Source organism: Dipodomys merriami, unplaced genomic scaffold, assembly GCF_024711535.1.
Source record: "Dipodomys merriami isolate MVZ:Mamm:240054 unplaced genomic scaffold, mDipMer1.0.p SCAF_48, whole genome shotgun sequence".
Taxonomy (NCBI): domain Eukaryota; kingdom Metazoa; phylum Chordata; class Mammalia; order Rodentia; family Heteromyidae; genus Dipodomys; species Dipodomys merriami.
Genome location: NW_027206046.1, coordinates 4094938 through 4108123, shown reverse-complemented (window position 1 = coordinate 4108123; position 13186 = coordinate 4094938). Strand labels below are relative to the sequence as shown.

At 42.2% G+C, this 13186-nt stretch overlaps 1 protein-coding gene across 3 annotated transcripts in view; it reads right to left on the bottom strand.

Annotated features, from left to right (window-relative positions):
• Herc1 (HECT and RLD domain containing E3 ubiquitin protein ligase family member 1) overlaps positions 1-12631 on the bottom strand; it is a 178223-nt gene extending 165592 nt beyond the window's left edge. For all 3 annotated transcript variants that reach the window (XM_069995206.1, XM_069995205.1, XM_069995207.1), the window contains exon 1: positions 12403-12631. The gene's annotated coding sequence lies outside the window, so the exon portion shown is untranslated. The remainder of the gene's footprint in view (positions 1-12402) is intronic.
• Positions 12632-13186: the final 555 nt, after the last annotated feature.

The following is a 13186-nucleotide window of genomic DNA, read 5'->3' as shown; positions in this document are numbered from 1 at the left end:
AAAAAACCTTGCAGACAATATTGCACAGTCATGGTTACTCTTTGTAGTTCTATGGGCCGCTGGTACTTTTGGACTTTATCAGCAGTAACAGGACATAAGCCCTCCAGCTCACTGAACAACAACAGGACTAGTTTTATCTTGTATATAAAAACCCTTTCCTGAGCTGTAGGAAAGCAGGACTGCAGAACTGAAGCCCTTGTTTCCCTCCTCCCCCAGCTACTTTCATGTAAGCTCTAAGGGCTACAGAGTTCTAACATTTCTTAGATTGTTCATTTGACACTCACCATTCTCTGGCTCAACTGATTCTGGACAGCAGAAACAGAGACTGAGGGCTTCTGCAAAATAGGGTAGCATAATTTGGAATGGCTTCAAAAGAATGTGATATTAATCTAAGAAACTCCCCTTTGAAAAGATAGGTCTAGTGAAGGAGAGGCATATCTGGGTTCAAATTCTTCTCCAGCATATAATTGGCTATGCAAACATTGGTAAGATGTTTAATCTTGTGCTTCAATTTCTCCATTTGCAAAATGAATGGAGCAAATATCACCTACCTCACAGGGTTGTTGTGAGGACTAAATTAAATGAGATTATGTATATAAAGTATCTGACACAGTGCCTAGCCCATTGTGGGTATTCAATAAAAGCTAATAGCAGCTCTAAAAAAAAACAACAACCTTTCCTGCCTGCCTATTCTGAAATAAGGAGCCAAACCAACAGATGGCAGACAAGACAAAGAGGATGGTGATAGGAGGTAGTACAGGGACTCATAAAAGACAAAAACTAACATTGAGAGATCTGAAGGACATCTTAAATAATAGTTTTAAAATGAAATATTCAGTAGGTCCTTAAAATTTTGGAAAACAAGGTCACATTTTGCCAACCGTCAATTTAAAGTGATTCTGTGATGTTGCATCTGACTTTATTCCTTTAGATAGCATACCTTAAGAGTTTTGAAAATGTCCTTCGTAATATCTCAGAGCAATTTGTATGTATGTTTGTATGTCAGACATGGGGCTTGAACTCAGGACCTGGACACTATCCCTGAGCTTTTTTTGTTCAAGGGTAGTGCTCTAACACTGAGCCACAGCACCACTTTTGAGTTTTAGGTGGTTAACTGGAAATAAGAGCACTTTTCTGCCCCAGCTGGCTTCAAACCATGATATTCAGACCCCAGCCTCCTGAGTAGCTAGAACTAGTCATGAGCCACCAACACACAGCTTCAGAGCAATTTAAATTAACCAACACAATTCAAACCACTTTCAAAAGGAACAATAGAAACAAAACACAAAATTTGTATAGTATTTCACTCTTTCTACATATCCACCTTTTCAGAAGCTAATAATTTTTTTTACTTTCAGAAAAGTCCTAGCCTCTATACATAATAAAACATATAATCAAAACCATCTCAATATTATTGAATCTCACTAGTAAAAAATAAAGACTAGTTTAAGAGAGCTAACAGTTTTCCTATTAGAACTACAGTTTAAATCTAAATTACATGTCTATTAAAATACCTAGGCTTGAATCTGGAGGATGTAGCTCAGTGGTAAGAGTGCTTGCCTAGCATGTATTAGACCCTGGTCAATTCCCAGTAAAAACATTTTTTAAAGAACATTCCAATTATACTGGTCCATCTTGGCTAATTCATAATGCCAAGTACCTTCTGCTTTCAATCATTTATTTAAAAGATCAAGCATGCAAAACAATACAATGCAGAAGTCCACTACTCACACTCTGGCAGTTTTCCAAAGGAACAACATCATTTTAAAAAGTAACTAGAGGCTGAGGTTATTCAAGGACTCATCCCTCCAGCAGCAACTTCTTTCCCCTATGTAAGTTTATCAAATGTATATATCACAGCGTGTGATTAAAAACTGATGAAGAAAATGAGGATCGAGGTTCCAAGCCAGCCCAAGGAACACAAATCTAAGACACTTGTCTCCAATTATCCAAGAAAGTCAGATGTAAAGGCATGGCTCACATGGTAGAGTGCCAGCCTTGAGCAGAAAAAAAGCCAAGTGAGAACTCACGGCCTGAGTTCAAACCTCAGTACTGTTACAGCAAAAAAGAATATCTTCTCAAAATTATTTTATACACTAAAGTGAATGTAAGGTATTTTCCACAACTTGTTTGCACTCAATAGTTCACTTAACTTTGCTCATTAGTGTTGAATTTTCTGGTCTACCAAGAAAATCTTGATGTTTCTAGGCAAAAAAGATTCACCATATTCACGTATCCATAGTAAAATCTGATCCTCACAAACAATCACAGTTCTTTTCTAATATCTGTTCCTCTTCTTGGCAAAACAGAACGAGTAACATGTTTTTAAAAGTCAAAGCAATATGTATCCCTAAAATTCCGCCTTACTGTCACTGAGAAGTCCTGAATTCCCACATAATGCTCCTGACTCAGGATACCACTTTAGCTCAAAAAAGAAAAGAAAAGAAAAGCAAAGAAGCCGGGCGCTGGTGGCTCACGCCTGTAATCCTAGCTACTCAGGAGGCTGAGATCTGAGGATCGCGGTTCAAAGCCAGCCCGGGCAGGAGAGACCGTGAGACTCCTATCTCCAATAAACCACCAGAAAAAAAACCAGAAGTGGCGCTGTAGCTCAAGTGGTAGAGCGCTCGCCTTGAGCTGAAGAGCTGAGGGACAGCACTCAGGCCTAGAGTTCAAGCCCCACGACCGACAAAAAAAAAAAAAAAAGAAAAAAAAAAAGAAAAGAAAAGAAAGGAAGGAAGGAAGGAAGGAACAAAGGAAGAAACGAAAGAAGAAACGAAGAAAGAAAGAAACAAAGAAAGAAACGAAAAAAAGCACATGTTGTCTGGCCCCCCAGGAAGAGAGAACAGGAGTAGTTCTGAGGTTTGAACTCAACATCTTAAGCTTGCTAGGCATGGGTTCTATCAATCACTTCAGCCATGCCTCCAGCCCCCTGTTTATTTGGTTATTATTTGGTTATTTTCAAGGGGGGAGACTCACCTTATGCCCAGGTCAACCTGGGCAGCAATCCTCCTACTTATTCTTCCCATGTCACTAGAGATGACAGGTGTGCACTGAAATGGGAGTTTCATAAAATGATATGCCCAAGCTGGCCTTAAACCTTGATCCTCTCACCTCCACCACCCAACAGCTAGGATTACAGGCATGAGCCACCATGTCCAACTCAAGGCTGGCCATTTCTATGCTCTGCTTCCCACATTTCTACCACCACCTCTTTTACCAAAAAAAAAGAAGAAGAAGAGAAGAGAAGAAAAGAAAGAAGAGTGAAGGATAATCATTCATGATGGTAGAAGCCTACACAGTTCCAGTTACTTGAAAAGCTGAGATAGGAAAATCAAAGCCAGGAGCTGGGATTGTGGCTTAGTAGTAGAGTGCTTGCCTAGCATTGCATGAAGCCCTGGGTTCAATTCCTCAGTACCACATAAACAGAAAAAGCGGGAAGTGGCGCTGTGGCTTAAGTGGTAGAATGTTAGCCTTGAGCAAATGAACTCAGGGACGGAGCCCAGGCTCTGAGTTCAAACCCCAAGATTGGCAAAAATAAAAATAAAAATAAAAAATTCAAAACCAGTCTGAACAGCATAGTGAGATCCCACAGGAAAATTAGGTAGGTAGGTAAAGATACACACATATTATTGTAGACATGAAGTACAAAATAGCTTATTAGAGATCAAGTGAGAAAGCAGGAAAGCCAGTTAAGAGACTTATAATTACCCAAGCAAGAGATGATGGTAATTTATACCACGATAATAAGGCTAGATGATGAAATAACAGATTAGAATCACAGGGGTTAAACATGTTCATTGCAGCACTATTCACCATAGCAGTTACATTGAGTGGCATGCAAGTACATATAAATATATTAACTGAAATACAATAGATTCAAAGGAGAACTTAAATAGTTCCTCTAAATAATTCTTTAGAGATGGGGCTGGGAAGGTGGCTCAGTGGTAGAGCACTTGCCTTGCATGCCTTAGGCCCTGAGTTTGATTCCTCAGCACCACATAAGCAAAAAGAAAAAAGCCGGAAGTGGCGCTGTGGCTCAAGTGGTAGAGCGCTAGCCTTGAGCTGAAGAGCTGAGGGACAGCGCCCAGGCCCAGAGTTCAGGCCCCATGACAGGACTCAAAAATAAATAAATAAATAATAATTCTTTAGAGGCCAGGCACCAGTAGCTCACACCTGTAATCCTAGCTGTTCATGAGGCTGAGATCTGAGGATCGAGGTTCAAAGCCAGCCTGGCAGGAAAGTCCATGAGACTCTTATCTCCAGCAAACTACTCAGAAAAAGCCAGACATGATGTTGTGGCTCAAGTGGTAAGAGTGCTAGCCTTGAGCACAGGGAGGCTCAGCTACAGAGCTCATGCCCTGAGTTCAAGCCCCAAGACTGGCAAAATAATAATAATAATAATAATCCATAGAATTACTTTTAATTCTTTAGAATTATTTTGGGATTGCTTATAACTATTTATCCTTAGGCAAAGGCAGGCTGGGCACCAGTGGCTCACACCTGTAATCTTAAGCTACTCAGGAGGCTGTGATCTGAGGATCACAGTTCAAAGCCACCCTGGGCAAGAATGTCCATAAGACTCTTATCTCCAATTACCACCAGAAAACTGGAAGCGGCACTGTGGCTCAAAGTAGTAGAGTACTAGCCTTGAGCTGAAGAGCTCAGGGGCAGTGCCCAGGCCCAGAGTTCAAGCCCTATGACTGAGGGGAGGGGGGGGAGGGGGGAAAGGAAAGGAAGCAAAGGAAGCAAAGGAAAGGAAAGAAGAAAAAGGAAAAGAAAAAAAGAAAAGAAAGAAAGGCAAAGGCAAAGATCAACAAAACAAACACTAGGATGTAGGTACTGTGGGATGAGGTCAAGGGGAAAAGGGTAGACAAAGGAAGAGAGGAGGAGAACATGGTCAAGAATTCAATGTTTAACCTTCAAAATTAAGAAGAATGAGGGAAGGAGTGGGTAGGGGAGGGATGGGTGAGAATGCTGAAAGGGGTGGCACTGATCAGGATGCACTGTATTCATAAACTGCTTTGTTAAATGGCAACTCCTTTGTACAACTACTTAAAGACCTTTTTTTAAAGAAATATAGGGGTTAGAGATAATTTGCCTAGTATGTGTGAGACTCAGTATTCAAAAAATTATAAATTTATACACTTAGAAAATACAGCCAAGGATCAAAGTAGTAATGTACCAGCCTTTAGCAAAAGAACTCAGGGACAGCACCAGGCCCTGAGTTCAAGTCCCTTGATGGGAGTTGGGGAGAGAACCCAAAAAAAAAAAAATAGCCAAGGGGATTTACTGATGGATCTAAAGAGAAGAATCATAGATAACACTTAGGACTGACAAGTTACATGTTCATACTATATTTCTAAAAAGAGATTCTGAAGCAATTATGAGGGCTGGGAAGGTGTCTCAGTGGTAGAGTGCTTCATGCATGAGGCCCTGGGTTCAATTCCTCAGCACCACATAAGCAGAAAAAGCTGGAAGTGGCGCTGTGACTCAAGTGGTAGAGCACTAGCCTTGAGCAGAAGAGCTGAGGGACAGTGCCCAGGCCCAGAGTTCAGGCCCAGCAAAAAAAAAAAAAAAAAAAAAAAAAAGTTCATGAAGAAATTATGAGGATAGGCATCAAAATAAATAGAAGGTTTCTGTACAACAAAGAAAACACTCAACAAAATTAAAAAGCAGCCTACTGACTGAAAATATTTGTAAACCATTTATCTGATCATGGGTTAATATCTAAAATACACAAAGAACTTACACAACCAAATAGTAGCAATGTAAAAGTAGAATAGATATTTCTCCAAAACCAACTTCAAAATAACCAATAGGTACATGAAAAGATGCTCAACATCACTAATCACCATGGGAATGCAAATCAAAACAAAGCAATGCAAAGCAAAATCACCTCATACCAGTTAGGAAGGCAATTTTTTTCTTTTTTTTCTTTTTTTTTTGGTTGGTCCTGGGTTTGAACTCAGGGCCTGGGGGTAGTTCCTGAGCTTTTTTGCTCCAGGCTAACAGTCTACCACTTTGAGCCAAAGCAACACTTCCAGTTTTCTGGTGGTTAATTGGAAATAAGAGTCTCAGGGACTTTCCTGTCTGTATTGGCTTCAAAATACGATCCTCAGATCTCAGTCTTCTGAGTAGCTAGGATAATAGCCATGAGCCACCAGTGTGGGGCTATGATAGATATTATTTAAAAAGACAAAAGATAACCAGTGTTGAGAAAAATATGGGAAAATGGTAATACATACTATTGGTGAAAATGTAACCGGAATAGGTATTATGGGTAACAAAATGAAGCTAGCATGTGAGCCAGAAATTGTCTTCTGGATATATACCCAAAAGGAAACAAAATCATTGCCTCATAAGGATATCTACATTCTTGCGTTCACTGTCGCATTACTCAAATAGTCAAGAAATGAGACCTGTGCATCCAATGGCAATCTGGATTACATAGTGAGACTCTAGAAGGGGAGAAAAGAGACAGGGAAGGAATAATACTATTCACTACAAAATAGATGAACCCAGAGGTTTGAATGAAAAAAGCCAAATACAGAGAAAGACCTAATAATCTTTTTTATTTGATCATCTTTAAAAGTACTACATATAGATAGATACAGATATAAATATGAAGTTAAAAAATGAAGTTAAAAAGGTTCAAAATTATCTGGATAAACAGATGAAAATATTAGCACCTAAAATACAGGACTCTAGTTAACAATGCTGTATTATATGGCAGATTTTAGATACTCTAAAACACACACAAAACAGTAACATGTGAGACAAGGGATATGTTGCTTATTTATGTATATGTATATCAAAACATTGTATGATACAGGGCTGGGAAGGGTGGCTCAGTGGTAGAGCGCTTGCCTTGCATGCCTGAGGCCCTGGGTTCGATTCCTCAGCACCATAAGCAAAAAGGAAAAAAGCCGGAAGTGGCACTGTGGCTCAAGTGGTAGAGCGCTAGCCTTGAGCTGAAGAGCTGAGGGATAGCGCCCAGGCCCAGAGTTCAGGCCCCACGACCGGACCCCCCAAAAAAAAAACATTGTATGATACAACTTAAAGTTATATAATAAACTTGAAATCAAAACCAGGCAAATGAAACCAAAGAATAGTGAACAAAAGAAATCATCAGCCTATGACTCTTCATGGGTTTCTTTTTGTCACCAATAAAATCAAATATTACCTGAGATTTGTGATATACCAAAGGTGATTTTACTTTTACAACTAAACCAGCTCTCTAGTAGTTCCATTCACAACCAGCACTCAACATCTTGTTTTCCTGGGAATATCAGTTCATCAGAAAACTACCAGAAAATAAGCTCCTTAAGTACAAGTTACTTTTTTTTTGGGGGGGGGGGGGGGAGTGAAGGTTGTGGTGTTTTTGTTTTGAGTGACAGGGACTGAACGTGGGACATAAAACATGCCAGACAAGCACTCTATCTCAGCCCAGATTTTTAATTAATGTGTTCCTAGCATCTGGAGCAGTGTCCTTTCTGGAAAAGAACCTAAACTTCCAACCTTGCTATCAGAAGTTGTTAATCTGTAGGATGGGAATATTTTTATGTGGTCTTGGTTTCTTGGCATCATTAAAATCTGATAGGATTGTGCTAATCCAGAGCTTTAACCTCTCAATTTCATTTTAAGACTGACACTCTTTCCTTATGGAACCATGCAATTACTGTTCAAAATAACTACTATAACATAGATGTCAATATGTATTGTGTTCAAAATAATTAACCTGTGATGAGAATTAACTACTATTAACTACTATTTCATAAATAAATTCTAGAAGAAAAAAAGACCTTCTTAAAATTTCAGATATCCATTGTGAAACTTCCCAAGTGTTTCAGAGCACAGGCATTAGTAATCAATGCAATACCTCCATTAAATGAAGAATGTTTCAAATGAACAAGCTAGAGTGGGCCAGAAATTTTGCATTTCAATCAATAACCTTTATGTATCAGTGCAATATTAGTAGATAATGTATTTCATTTTCAAGCTCCAAGAATCTACCAACCACAGGCCCTTTCACAATGACTGCAGAGCACATTTTAAAATCACCTATCTCTCACCAAAAAAAGAAAAAAAAATTAAAAAAACATGACAACATAATCTGTTAGCAAAGCTGTGGAAAAAATAACAGGTGTCCTAGATGTCCCTGGAAGGAAGGCAAATAGATACAACACAAGTGGGAAAATCTGGGGATCATCTAACAAAACTATATGAATATTTACCCTTTGACCCATCAATTCTACTTACAGAAATCTGCCTGAAAGATAAACATTAGGAAATGCTGAACGAAGAGTATGTAAGAACTCTGTACCTATTTTTGCAATTTTTTGTAAGTCTTTTTTTTTTAATTAAGTTGGACACTAGTTTACATCTATAATTCTACCTACTCAGGAGGCTGAAATCTGAGGATTGCAGTTCAAAGCCTGCCCAGGCAGAAAAGTCCATGAGATTCATTTCTAATTAACTACAAAAAGCAGCAAAAAGTAGAGCTGTAGCTCAAGTGGTAGAGCACTGGCCTTGAGCACAAAAGCTCAGGGACAGTGCCCAGACCCAGAGTTCGAGCCTGAGGACCAGAACAAACAAACAAAAAGAGCAGCAGGAGGAAGAGGAAGAGGAAAAAAGAAAATAAATTTTAAAAAATAAGATCTAATAAGTCATGATTCAACTGTCATATTTCTCTGCCTAGGGATCACATCTGAAAGTTAATGCTCCATTAATTAAGAAGGCAAGTTAAGTAACAGTAAAACAAACTAAAATCATGAAAGTCTAAGCATCCTTACATCAGTAAGGGGTAAAACATACTAACCAGATACAGGATTGTGGTCTAAACCTAGCCCAGGGAAAAAAGCCTGCAAGACTCCATCGTGGCTCAACTGGTAGAGAACCTTAGCCCTAAGATCTCAATGTCCTGAGTTCAAATCCCAATACCAGCACCAATATAAGAAAACAAAACAAACGAAAAACAAAACCCTAGAGGATTATGGTTTAAAGCTAGCCAGGGAAAAAAGCCTGCAAGATCCATCATTACTCATATGATAGAGAAACTTAGCCCTGACTAAGATCTCAACATCATGAGTTCAAACCTCAGTATCAGCACACATGCGCACGCGCTCTCAGACATACACATACACACATACACACACACACACACACACACACACACACACACACACACACACACAAATCTGAACTTGCTAGCTTTGTAAGCTTTTAAAATTATTTAGCCAATATTTTGTGTCTTCTAAAAGACGATCATCTCCAGAATGCCCATAACAATTCATGTGTCTATTTCTATGTCCATTAAGCCAAAGTTTGATTTATGATAAACAGTATCTTCAATGGCTTGTTACTTATATAGTTGTTCAACTATAAAATTCAAGGTCTTAACTTGTTTTTCAAGACAGAGTCTCGCTATATAGCTCAGCCTGGCTTAGAACTATCTATCTACCTAAAGTGTCCTTGAACTTAGAGATCTTCTGGCTTCTGCCTAAAACTCAAGTTTTGTTTCACAAGTTTGTTTTTATGCAACATACACTTTTCCCTACATCCCAAACCACAAAATTATTACTATTGTCATCTACGTTCTAAACATCTGAATGATAAAAATCAGTTGTCCAATAAAGACAATCCTTTCACTGTTTTTCCAGTTAAAATATTAAGGAATAGTTCATTCTTACTCGTTGGAGAAAAGAAATGTTTAGGACACTAGAAATGTTTTACTATCAATTACGTGCAGACTCTTCTAACCAATTCATCCTGATCAAAAACTTATTACCTGAAAGTCCTTTCAACAAATGGGATTTTCCAAATATGCTTCTATTGATGAGTTAACTAACTGATGAATTTACATTTGCTTTTGTCTCCATTCACCACCAGCATCTCTAAATTGGGAGTGAAATACGTGACTAGCAAATCAGTGTCATATGCAAATAGCATGACTGGAAATTTAAGAAGCAAAGTGGTAAGAACCTTAGAGAAAGCAAAATTCATATAAGTTTAGAATTACATGAGGCCTTTATAGGTCATTCAATCCACTCCAATGACAACAACCCAAGACTGATGACGATCTATCCGATTTTTTTAAACCTCCAGATTTCCAACCTCCTCAGCTATCTCATTATGCCATACAATCCTGTCATGTAATTTGGGAGTTTGTAATTTGTCAGTTTATTCTGCAAATAATATAACAACACATTTTAACTTACTTTTGAGATTATACAAATCTGTGTAGATGAGAATACCTATGTGTATAAGTATGTGCACATATGCATAACACAGGCACCTAAGATACTTTTGTTTATATAAACACTTTTGCTTTAGAAACACATAATCAAAGGCACAACACCACCCCAGGATAATCACATAAAGAGCACTATGTAACAATGTCACATAATTTTGATCTAAAAATAACCAGTGGAAATCAATTTTATGAAACCTTGAGTAAAATAAGTTTCTTCCCACATGTTTAATCATAAATTTCTTTGCTTTTTATAAACACTGACTCTTTTGGAATACCCACAAAAACAGAACTGTATTTTTAATCTACTATAGACCTAAATAGAAAAATTCTTGCTGGGTACTGGTGGCTCAGGTCTATAATCCCAGTTACTCAAGAGACTGAGATCTGAGGATAGTATCTCAAAGCCAGCCAAGTTCATGAAAAATCCCAATTAACCACTTCAAAAGCCAGAAGGGGAGCTGTGGTTCAAGTGGTAAGAATCAGCTTTGAGGTGAGGGGTAGGAGAAGCTAAAGGACAGTGCTCAGGCCCTGAGTTCAAGCAAGGCAACACACACACAGACACACACACACAGACACACACACACAGACACACACAGACACACAGACACACAGACACACAGACACACAGACACACAGACACACAGACACACAGACACACACACACACACACACAGACACACAGACACACACACACACAGACACACACACACAGACACACACACACAGACACACACACACAGACACACACACACAGACACACACAGACACACACACACACACACACACACACACACACACACACACACACACACACACACACACACACACACACACACACACACACACACACACACACACACACACCCTCAATGTCTGACTTAAAACAAGGCTAAAGATCGTTTGTGGAAGTAGGTCGATGAAAGGGACAATAAGGAGATGGTCCAGCCTATGAAAAAGAACAAGAAGCCTGTTTCAACCAAACAGGTCAAATAAATTATCAAATAAATCATTCTCTGAACATAGATAAAATGAAACCCTTTTGTACAACTACTTAAAATTTCTTAAAAAAGAAAAATAAATCAATCTACAATGTGATTTCCTCCCATGCCCCCCTCAAAAAATGAGGAAATTTCATACAAGGATGAACCCAGTAATATTAAGGGGACGGGAATCACGGTGGAGAAATGTACCTATTCGGAAAGACATCAAAATATTAACACCGAAATGCTATCTCTGGAGATGAGTTATTTCACTCCAATTCGTGATTCCTATTAGATGATAGCTTCAAAGTGGAGTCACTTGGCTTTTACACTTAAGGCAAAAATCCTGTCCCTGTGTCTCCACAGCCTAAGCTAGACACTGTTGTCTTTTTACATAACTTCCTGGGAGAAGGTAGTACCGGGCTTCTGTCCTCGTGTCTCCCAGGAACCTGCCACCCATCACTGTGTTCCCTGGGACAGCTCCTGTCATGGCCCTCATCTCATCCTGAAGACTAACACGCTGCGGGCAAGCCTCGTCTCTTTCCTCCGAGGGGGGGGCTTTAGCCAAGGCTAAAAATGATGACACTGGGGCGGGAGATTTGGAGAAAAGGTTTACCAGATGATGAAGCTGCTGCCCCCCCCCATCCCACCACACACCCCACCCCACCCCACACGCAGAGACGATGGAAGAGAAAGACGGCGGTCTCAACCTCCACCCCTCAAAAAAAAAAAAAAAAAAAGCCAGGCATGGGGGACACTGGGGTCACATCGCTTTCCCCCCACCCCCCAGAGCCGCGCCCCGGCCCCGAGCCGCCCCCTTCCCCGGGCTCGTTAGCGGATAAAGGGCTGAGGGGGGTTGGGGGGGGAAGGTCAGCGGCACGACCCCGGCGGGGCTGAGGGAGATGTCCATCCAGCCCGGCGGCCCGAGGGGCGGGTCTCCTCGGCTTCTCCCGCGGCTTCGGACGAGCCTGGGGCGGGCGGGAGGCCTTGGGGGAGCCGCGGAGTCGGCACCGCGCGGGGAGCGCTCCCTCAGGCCTTCCGCCCACCGGGACCTCGGCAACCCCCCCCCCCCCATCCCAGTCACAGGCGGCCCGGGAACGGCCCGGGGTCGGCCTCCTGGCCCGAGCGCACACCCCGGAGGGCCGAGAGGGCCAACGAAGAGGCCCTTACCATACGAGGTTCCGGAGCTGGCGAGGGATGGGGTGCGGCCGAGCCCGAGCCCCGGTGGCAGCCGCGGCGGCGGCGGCGGCGGCGGCGGCAGTGGCGGCCGGCCGCGTCCTTTATTTTTTGCTGCAGCGGCGGCGACTTGTCAAAGGGAGGGAGACGTAAGAGGCCGCGGCAGCCGCGGCACAGGCGAGTCTCGCGGGATTTGGGCACAACTCTCGCGCGGTCCGGAGCCCTCGCCCCGCCTCCAGACCCGGCGCGGGAGACGAAAGGGAAAGGAGGGAGTGAGGAGGGAGAGGGTCAGGAGGGGACGAATTCGGGGACATGGGGCCGGGGGTGGGGGTCGGAGGGGGGAGAGGAAGGGGGGAAGGTGGAGAACCCACCCGGGTTCTAGGGACACCCGGACCCCGCGCAGCCCTCACCTTTGAGCCCTCGGGGAGTCCGGTCCGGACGCGGGAAGTGGCCCCTGCCGATGAGGCACAATTGGGGGCGTTTCACAAAGGGCCCGGGGTTGGGGGGGGCGGGAGGGGGGGCCCCACGGGGGAAGCGAGCCGAGGGGCGCCCGGTTTTCCTCGTGGTCCGCGAGGGAAACCTCATCCCTGGGGATCCAGGGGACACACACGGAAAAGCGGGCGGCGAGGAGGCCGGGGTGTCTGTACCCCTTTATCTCCTCGGGGTTGCGGGGCGCGGGCCTTTATCTCCCCCTCACAGCCGGTCCCAGCTCCGGGGCTGGTCAAATTCAATCCCAGGAGTTCGGGGTTTTTGTTTTGTTTTCCATTTGACCTACTTC